The 9,144-nt window shown below is 35.8% G+C and overlaps 1 pseudogene; it reads left to right on the top strand.

Annotated features, from left to right (window-relative positions):
• The first annotated feature begins 2,815 nt into the window (after positions 1 to 2,815).
• LOC107767599 (translocase of chloroplast 34-like) lies at positions 2,816 to 8,491 on the top strand (annotated as a pseudogene).
• The last annotated feature ends 653 nt before the right edge of the window (positions 8,492 to 9,144 follow it).

The raw sequence follows: 9,144 nt of genomic DNA, 5'->3' as shown, positions 1-9,144 counted from the left end.
ATAAACCCTATTGCATGAGTTTTCTTTTATTTGCTTCAAAATAAGTTTCTTCACTGTTAGTTGGGGTTAGTACAATTCCGTTTTAAGATCGGCCAAGTTCCCCAATGTTACAAACCAATTGGTTTAGTTTCTTTAAAAGGGATAATCATATCAATTGGGCGAATGATTATGACCCTTTAATTTGATGGTTACTAATTAGTAGGAAGAAAAATATATTTTTGATTCTTACTCATGTCTAAAGTACTACATATTGATGCAAAAAATCTTGAGCTTTAGTAATCCGACTAATGATTTCGTGCGCTTAACGATATGGACTTCTCTTGGTCTCAAATTTCAATATGTTGTTAATTCCTCCTAGGCAGTTTCGAAGTGATTTGATCACAAAGAGCTTCTAAATTCAATATCTCATGATGTGCCTGTTGGAATGATTATTTGGTTTGTTTTGTGAGCTAATCGGGTAGATATTGAAATAAAGAGAGGTATATTGGGCTAAATTCTAAGAATGAATAAGTTGAGAAAGAACTTGATAGGCGTAAACCTTTTAATAACTTTTTCTGTTATGTGTGGCATGATTACGGGTTCCAGAATTAAGACCCACGTATGCGCAATGTTGAGCAAAACAATCTTAATCTTTAAAATACAATTGTGATTGTGTACACGTTCGCGTGACATGATTACAATTCTAAAAAAATAATTCGGAGTATGCGTTCGCGCAACTTCGAACAAACCTTCTAAATAAAATAAAAAAGGGTTTTCGGAGGTTATTAATTAAATTAGCTCATACAGTCCGAAGTGTGTCGCCTACCATTTAATCATACAAAAATGACAAATGTTCGTAGTTTGCTTTAGGCACACGCAACTTTGGCCAAACTTTTTTTTTTTTATAATAATAAAATGTTGTTAATTGTAGACACGTTCGCGTGACATGATTTTTGACGCGCCAAATAAACGGGTACACGTACGCGTGACCCGTTTCAAGATAATTTTCTTAATAAAAAGCGGTAAAGGATAAATGCATATAAGGTCTCAAGTCAGTAATTAAACAATTTTAATAAGCCAAGTATGATCAAAGCGACCGTGCTAGAACCACGGAACTCGGGAATGCCTAACACCTTCTTCCGGGTTAACAAAATTCTTTACCCGGATTTCTGTGTTCGTGGACTGTAAAGCAGAGTCAATCTTTTCCTCGATTCGGGATTTGAACCGGTGACTTGGGACACCACAAATTATCCTAAGTGGCGACTCTGAATTTTTAATAATAAATGAATCCCGTTTCTATTGTCACTTTAAGTTGTAAAAAACTCCTTATACCCTTTCCGGGTGTAGGAAAAAAGGAGGTGTGACAGTGAGTGAATGTATTTTTGAAGACATAAATAAAAGGGAGATATTTAAGCGAGAAAAACTAATTGAACGTCTCTTGATAATTTATTTTATGTACTCCTTATACTCTTATATCATACTGCAATCACACCGAAAAGCATAGTACATTTGAGAAAATTTAGTTAATTTTCATTTCCTCATAATGTTTTGCATAGCATTTTTAAAAAAGAAGATGTCATTAATTCTTGGGAGAGGAAAAAGTTATGTGATAGAAGAGTTGTGCTTCAATATTTATAATAGTGAATACAGTAAGTAACTCATATTGATATTGCGATGGAACTAGGAACGTACATTGGGTAGTTACAATAGAAATAGTATTAAGTGTGGTAATTATAATATTAATTAAATTTAATACTATCTAAATTGTATATAAAATAGTTATGTTTTTATAAATTAGGTTATAACGAAAATAGAAAAAATTTAAGTTTATATTATTTCTATATATTATGCTTTTTGACATAGATTAAAAATTTAATCACGTATAATTAATAGAAGAACACCTAAAAAGTAGCCGCTCAGGACTGTAAGAAGCTTCGTCAGTGAACGCGGGATTCCAATGATAATTATCTATATAGAGACGGATAAATATTTATTAATTTATTATTACTTAAACGCAATAAATTAGTATGATTTGGTGCAATAATTTTGATTTAGGTTGATGAGCTTGTTAAACAATGTAAATATGATCACCAAAGGATGCGGTGCAACGGATAGGGCTCCTCTTTCCTTAACTAGAGGTCTTATGTTCGAGCCTTGGCTATGAAAAATTGCTTGGTAAGAAGCGCTTTACCTCGAATAGCGCAAATGTGGATATAGTCGGGATACCATAACCCTAAAATAAAATAAAAATGTAAATATGAGTTCTAGGGAGTAGGTGACTGAGAAGGGGCAAGAACGGTCCAATAGGAAAATTTTATTTTGTGTCTCATACAACGGACACTAGTTGTATAAGACATCTTTTTATCTCACAATTTTATGGATCCAGAAATGTAAGGTTGGAGTCCACCAATTTGTGATACAAAAAGGAGCCTCACATAACTAATGTAAGAGCTCGTTTGGCTTAGCTGATTTAGAGTAGCTGATAAGCGCTTTTAGGTGCTGAAGCTGATTTAAAAAATAAGCAGTTACATGTTTGGATAAAAATGCTGAAATTAATAATAAGTAGCTGAAGAACTGGGTATACGTAGAGTTTTATTTTAAAAAGAAGTATTTTAGGGATAAAATAGTAAATATTTTGGTCAAATCTAAAGTACTTATAAGCTGAAATTTGATTAGTTAGGGGAGACCAACTTATGACTTTTGACTTATTTTTGGCTTATAAACACTTTTAATTTTACCAAACACGTAAATAAGTCAAAAAATACTTATAAGCCATTTTAACGTGCTGGTAACCTAAGCCAAACACCATATAAGTCGTGTGAGACACAATGAAACTTTTCCGGTCCAATATATGAAAACGATAAGGCCGTCCTATATTTGAGTTTCCTTAAACCCTTTTACCTTTCACCACTATACTCTGAACGGGTACTCAACCCGCTAAAATCTGCATATTTTTTCACAGAGATTATCCAAAGAAAGAGCTTTCTCCAAATCCAGTTGGTGAGTTTTCTGTAAAAACTTCCATTTTTCCCTTCTTCTTTTTTTTTTTTTCGTATTCTTGTTCTTTTCTATTTCGCATTTGTTTTGCTGAATTACATGTGCACCCAATAAATGGGTGAGTTTGCTTAAATGGGGTCCTGTATTTTCTATAGTATTTGCTTTATTCTTCATCTTCTTGCAGCTTTTCTTGTTTTCATGGTTTCCACTAGACCAGAATTTTAGGGTTTATCTAGACATAATTCTTGTTATATGTTTTTTTAATATAAAAAAATATGTTTGACTTGTCCATATAGGCGATACCAACTAATTGAGACTAAGGGGAAAATGTGAGTCTTAGAACCATAATTTGTGGTAATATGCAAATTATTTAGTATTGGAATGAAATCTGTCCCCAGTGAGGAGGTGTGAGAGATTGAAGATGGTAGGGATAAGGGGAGGTAGAGGTAGGCCGAAGAAGTATTGAAGAGGAGTGATTAAGTATGCAGGGCATGACACATCTTCAGATTACCAAGGACATGACCCTTAGGAGGGTGTGAAGGTCGAGAATTAGGGTAGAAGGGTAGTAGGCAGTCGAGTGTCTTTCCTTTCATTTAAGTAGTAGTAGCATTATCCTCGTATTTCCGTATTCCTAGATTTCTATTACTACCTGGTTACTTTTGTTCTGGTTTTTCTATTATCTTATTGGTGTTACTGTTTCTTTGACTTTTTCAGTACTATGTTTGTTTTTCTATTATGTTGTGATTGATTATGCATACTTTCTTTGAGCCGAGGGTCCTATTGGAAATAACCTCTCTACCTGCACAAGGTAGGGGTTAGGCTACGTACACACTATCCTACCCAGACCCTACTTGTGGGATTACACTGGGTATGTTGTTGGAATGAAATGTGTCAGAACAGAGGGGGTCTAAAAGTAAAGGATTCATATAAGGACCCACCTAGTTTGGAATTGAGGCATAATTGATTAGTTTTGTTTTCAGCTGGAGTTATTTCCCTAAATTTAGATGTTTCTCTATTTAGTCGACTAGGCAAATTGTTTAGTATTGGAATGAAATTGTCTAAATGGAGCGGTCTAAAAGTGGATGATCCAGTGTTAAAAAAAGCGGGCGCTTCCTCGCTTTAAGCGAGAAGCGAAGTGGAGCGGGAGGGGTATCGCTACCAGTGTTAAAACCGGCTCAGGTATGCATAAGCGACCGCTTCTCTCTAAAAAGCGAGAAGCGCCCAGAAGCGGACAATTTTTCAATTAAAAGACCCAAAGTCTTTTTTCAATTAAAAGACCCAAATCGTTGTTTCTGTTTGAGCACTTCTTCGACTTCTTTAGCAGCAAACCAGGGTTCTTCAAACCAACGATTTCTTCCTCACTTCAAGTAGCGATTTGTTCAAGCAAACTAGGGTTCTTCTTTTTCTTCTTCAAGACTTCAACAGTACAACAACAACTTAGTTTCAACAGGTATGTTTTCCAGATTTATTTTCATTCTTTTTCTTTTTCTTTTTCTTTTTAAACGACCAAAAAGCGCTGAAATGTTGGCGAATTTTTTTCAGAAAAATTCTGCCCAGTTTCTGCCCAATTATTTATTTATTTATTTATTTTTTAAAATTCCGCTTCACTTAAAAAATGCGGGCGCTTCGCTTCTCACTTTTCGTGAAATGGGGGTTGTCGCTTTTCCTCGCTTCACGCTATTTTTAACACTGGGACGATCATATGCAGACCCCAGCTAGGTTGGGATTGAGGCATAGTTGTTTGGTTTTGTCCTTGTATTGGAATTATTTGCCTAAATATAGATGTTTCTTTGTTCAATCGACCAGGTAAAGTGTTTTGGATTGAAATAAATTTGTCTAAATAGAGCGGCCTAAAAGTAAAGGATTCATATAACTGATATGAGGACCCCAACTAGTTCAGGATTGAGATAGTTGATTCGTTTTTGTTTTTATTGGAGTTATTTGCCTAAAATTAGATGTTACTTTGTTCGATCAACTAGGCAAAGTGTTTAGTATTGGAATGAAATGTGTCTAAATAGAGCGGCCTAGAAAGAGGATTCATATGAGGATCCAAACTAGTTTGGGAATGAGGCATAGTTGACTAGTTTATTCTCTCACTGTAGTTGTTTTTTCCTAATTTAGATGTTTCTTTGTTCGATCGACTAGGCAATTTATTTAGTATTGGATGAAATGTTTTTAAATAGAGTGGCCTTAAGGTAGATGATTCATGTGAGGACCCAACTAGTTTAGCATTGAGGCATTGTTGATTGATTTTGTTTTCGGTTGGAGTTATTTCCCTAAATTTAGTTGGTTCTTTGTTCAATCTGACATGTCTTCTTACTGGGACTTTTCTTATTTCATAAGGTTTTAGTTCTAACCTGGAATTATTTTGCATGCTAGCTATCAATGGCATCTCAGGTGATAAAAGAATGGGTCGGAATTCAACAGTTTCCTTCTGCCACTGAATTGAAGTTACTTGAATTGCTAGGAAAAACGAAGCAGGAAGTTCATGTCTCTCTTATTACCTAATATGCTACTTTCAATTTGTTTTTCTGGAGTTACAGTCGAAACGTTTGTTTTATTTTTTTTATGTCTACCCCAAATAAGACTTGTGTGCAATTATTTGGCTGATGTATTGATTATGGTCAACTGCTGTAGAGTGTAAGTACATTGACAGTCCTAGTAATGGGGAAAGGAGGTGTTGGAAAATCTTCAACAGTTAACTCAATTTTAGGGGAAAGAGCAGTTGCTGTCAGTGCATTTCAGGTACATATTGCTCAGAATTTAGTTTTAGAAAAAAAACTTAGATGTTTTTTCTTGTGGTCTAGGACATTGAAATAATGTGTCTTTATTTTCAGTCAGAAACTCCAAGACCAGTGATGGTTTCGTGATCATTGGCAGGATCTACATTTAACATTATCGACACCCCAGGGCTGGTTGAAGGAGGATATGTTAATGACCAGGTTCTTGATCTCATAAAGAGGTAAGTATTTAGTAGTTACATGCTGAAATAAATCGGTACTTCACTTGCTCGGGTAGGGATGCGTAGTCCTTTGTCTGACTAACCAACTTCTCTCACTAATTATCTTTTTTATTTTATTTTTGGGTTAATTGGATCAAACAGGTTCCTCTTGAACAAGACAATTGATGTTTTGCTCTATGTGGATCGTCTGGATACATATAGAGTGGACAATTTGGACAGGCAAATTGTGAAGGCCATAACAGATAGTTTCGGCAAGGAAATATGGAGTAGAGCACTTGTTGTCCTCACACATGCTCAGGTCTCCCCTCCTGATGGATTGAGTTATGATGAGTTTACTTCAAGAAGATCAGAGGCGCTTTTGAAAATTGTTCGCCTGGGAGCTCGAATTAGGAAACAAGAGATTAAGGTGGGGTCACAATCACTACTTTCTTCTATGCTTGAAGTAGATTTTAAGGATTCTTACAATTTTGTTACACTTCCCAGAGCAAATTTTCTTTGGCACAATTTGAATTTTGTAGCTACCTTTCATTTTGTGCTCTATTGAGTAGAGGGAGAGAATGTGGAGTTGCCTATTGATTTCTTAATCTGAACTATCATAAATCAGTTGTGGACTTATTAAGCTGATTAAGGTGTACCTATGAGTAAATGGTTCTGCCGGTTAAGCAACTATGCAGATCATCTAACTCTTACACCATTTTTTCTTCGTGTTTCATCCAATTTTTCTACATGAGATCTTCTGATCTTATTCGCGTCTCCACCTTCGCACACTGTGTTCCTAAGATATGTGTGACATCCTCCTTCCTTTGATCCTAAAAGTAGTTTAAGCACCTACGGTGCACCCCTTTTTTTGTACGTGTCTGCGAGTTTTTTCTTGGGGGGGATACTATTAAGTTTCTTTTTTTTCCGCCAACAATGCACTTTGGTCTCTATTCTGGGATTGTTAGAAACTGCATGGAGGGAGGGCTATAAGTATTGTTTGCCCTCAGCAGTAGCTCATGAGATCTTCTGATCTTATTCGCGTCTCCACCTTCGCACACTGTGTTCCTAAGATATGTGTGACATCCTCCTTCCTTTGATCCTAAAAGTAGTTTAAGCACCTACGGTGCACCCCTTTTTTTGTACGTGTCTGCGAGTTTTTTCTTGGGGGGGATACTATTAAGTTTCTTTTTTTTCCGCCAACAATGCACTTTGGTCTCTATACTGGGATTGTTAGAAACTGCGGAAAGGTGTACTGCATGGAAGGGGGGGGGGGGGATACTATTATTGTTTTCCCCTTAGCAGTAGCTCTGTCATCTCTATACTGGGATTGTTAGACACTCTTGACAAGTGTACCATGCAGATCCTAGTTTAAATCTTGCTGTCGGTGTTGTTAGATATATATTGTGCATTTGCGAAGATAACTTGAACTTCAGTTTCAGAAGCCATGAGAGGAAACATGGTATTGGTGAAAAGCTATCTTTCCCCTTATTTAGTTGCATCTGTATGAGTGAGCGAGATGATGTAGTAAAGCAGTCAGCTGGCAAACATGCCATCTTGTTTAGCACGCTACTTGGAACAGGGATTATAAGTTTGTTTGCTTTTATGGCGCTTTTTATAGAAGTATAATCCTTTCATAGAAGTTCGTTTTTACTTATCTTACTGTCCTTGGTGTTAGGCTTCTTCAATTCCTGTTGTTTTGGTTGAGAACAGTGGGAGATGTAACAAGAACGAAATTGACGAAAAGGTTAGACATACGTGGCATTGTCTTGTTAAGTATTGTAATATATTACGTTTGTTAACGTCTGTATGTTTCAACAGATTCTTCCAAATGGAACTGCTTGGATACCCAATTTAGTCCAAACTATGATCGACGTTGTCTCAACTGATAGCAAGGGTATCTTGGTTGACCAAAAATTGATCGAAGGACCAAATCCTAACAATAAGGGCAAAGTTCTTATACCTTTTATCTTAGCATTCCAGGTGAGCTTTCAGTCTGAAGTCGTCTCTGTTGCACTGTTAAATGTGGGATACGTGTATTGACCATAGCTAACATTCCTCCCCTCCCCCGACTTTGTCTCTCTGGCAGTATTTCTTTGTTGTGAAAAGGATCCAGAAGTGGATCAAGAATGATATTGCCACAGAGAGCAGACCTTCATGGGCATAAACAACCATCGGCATAGGCCTCGTTTATCCAATTAACTTAATTTCCCCTCCGGTTCTTCTTAGTGCTTTGAGTTTTCCCATAGCAGTTCTAGTCAGCTATACCAGTTGTATGCGGAAAATGAATTTCAATTTCTTTTGCTGAGTCTGGCTTTATCTCTTTCAATTCACGTTCGTTTAAAAGTTACTGCATAGCCGAGGGTCTCGTGAAAACAGTATCTTTGCCCTTTCAGGGTAGGGGTAAGGCTGCGTACATCCTACCTTCCTTAGATCCCACTTGTGGGATTACATTGGATTACATTGGATGGTGGTTGTTAAAAGTTACTGCAATTTCCAGCTTTGTCTTTGTCGTTCGTTTGGCATTGACTGTTGCATTTTACCATTTTCCAGTGAAATGCCAGAAGATCACAAGAACAGGGTTGTCCTTTATTGTCCAAGATAACTCAATACATAAAATCTACAAAGATTATTTAATACGTATTAGTGTTGTTTTATATAAGTGCACTAATAAAAGTAAATGTGTATTCTAGTGCAACATTGAAATGATAGCACACCAATATCTCTTTAATAAGAAATGTTGATGACTTTCAATTAAATTGGAGGTCATTGAAATTGTAATAATTAAATTTGGCAAAATGAAAAAAATATTCCTTAAGAATTAAATAGGGTTCTTCGTTTGTTAGGTAAGATTAAGCCTATATCGAGCTTCATTACAGAACCATGAAACATCAAACTAAGAACTAAAAGTAGCAAAAAAGAAAAAGAGGACATAAATAATTATAAATGGAAACGGATCGTGTATTCACTATCAAGCTCATCGAAGAGGACATATTTAAAAAATTCTAAGAGATTTATTTAGCCTTTTCTTATGTACTAAAAAATAGGTTCTTTGTAAAATAAGTTTCTTAAATCACAAAAGAAAAACAAATTTATATTGAGGTTGTTATGAATAGTTTGTAGATATGGATGCCCATGTATGTGAATAGCTTATGGATGGATTCTCCTACTTTATGTCATCCCACGTAGTAAGTTTTCACATTTTATGCCTATAAAAGGTTGTGTAAATT

The sequence above is a fragment of the Nicotiana tabacum genome, chromosome 11, assembly GCF_000715075.1.
Source record: "Nicotiana tabacum cultivar K326 chromosome 11, ASM71507v2, whole genome shotgun sequence".
NCBI lineage: Eukaryota > Viridiplantae > Streptophyta > Magnoliopsida > Solanales > Solanaceae > Nicotiana > Nicotiana tabacum.
The sequence above is the reverse complement of the archived record's forward strand: the minus strand, read 5'-3'. Positions and strand labels throughout refer to the sequence as shown.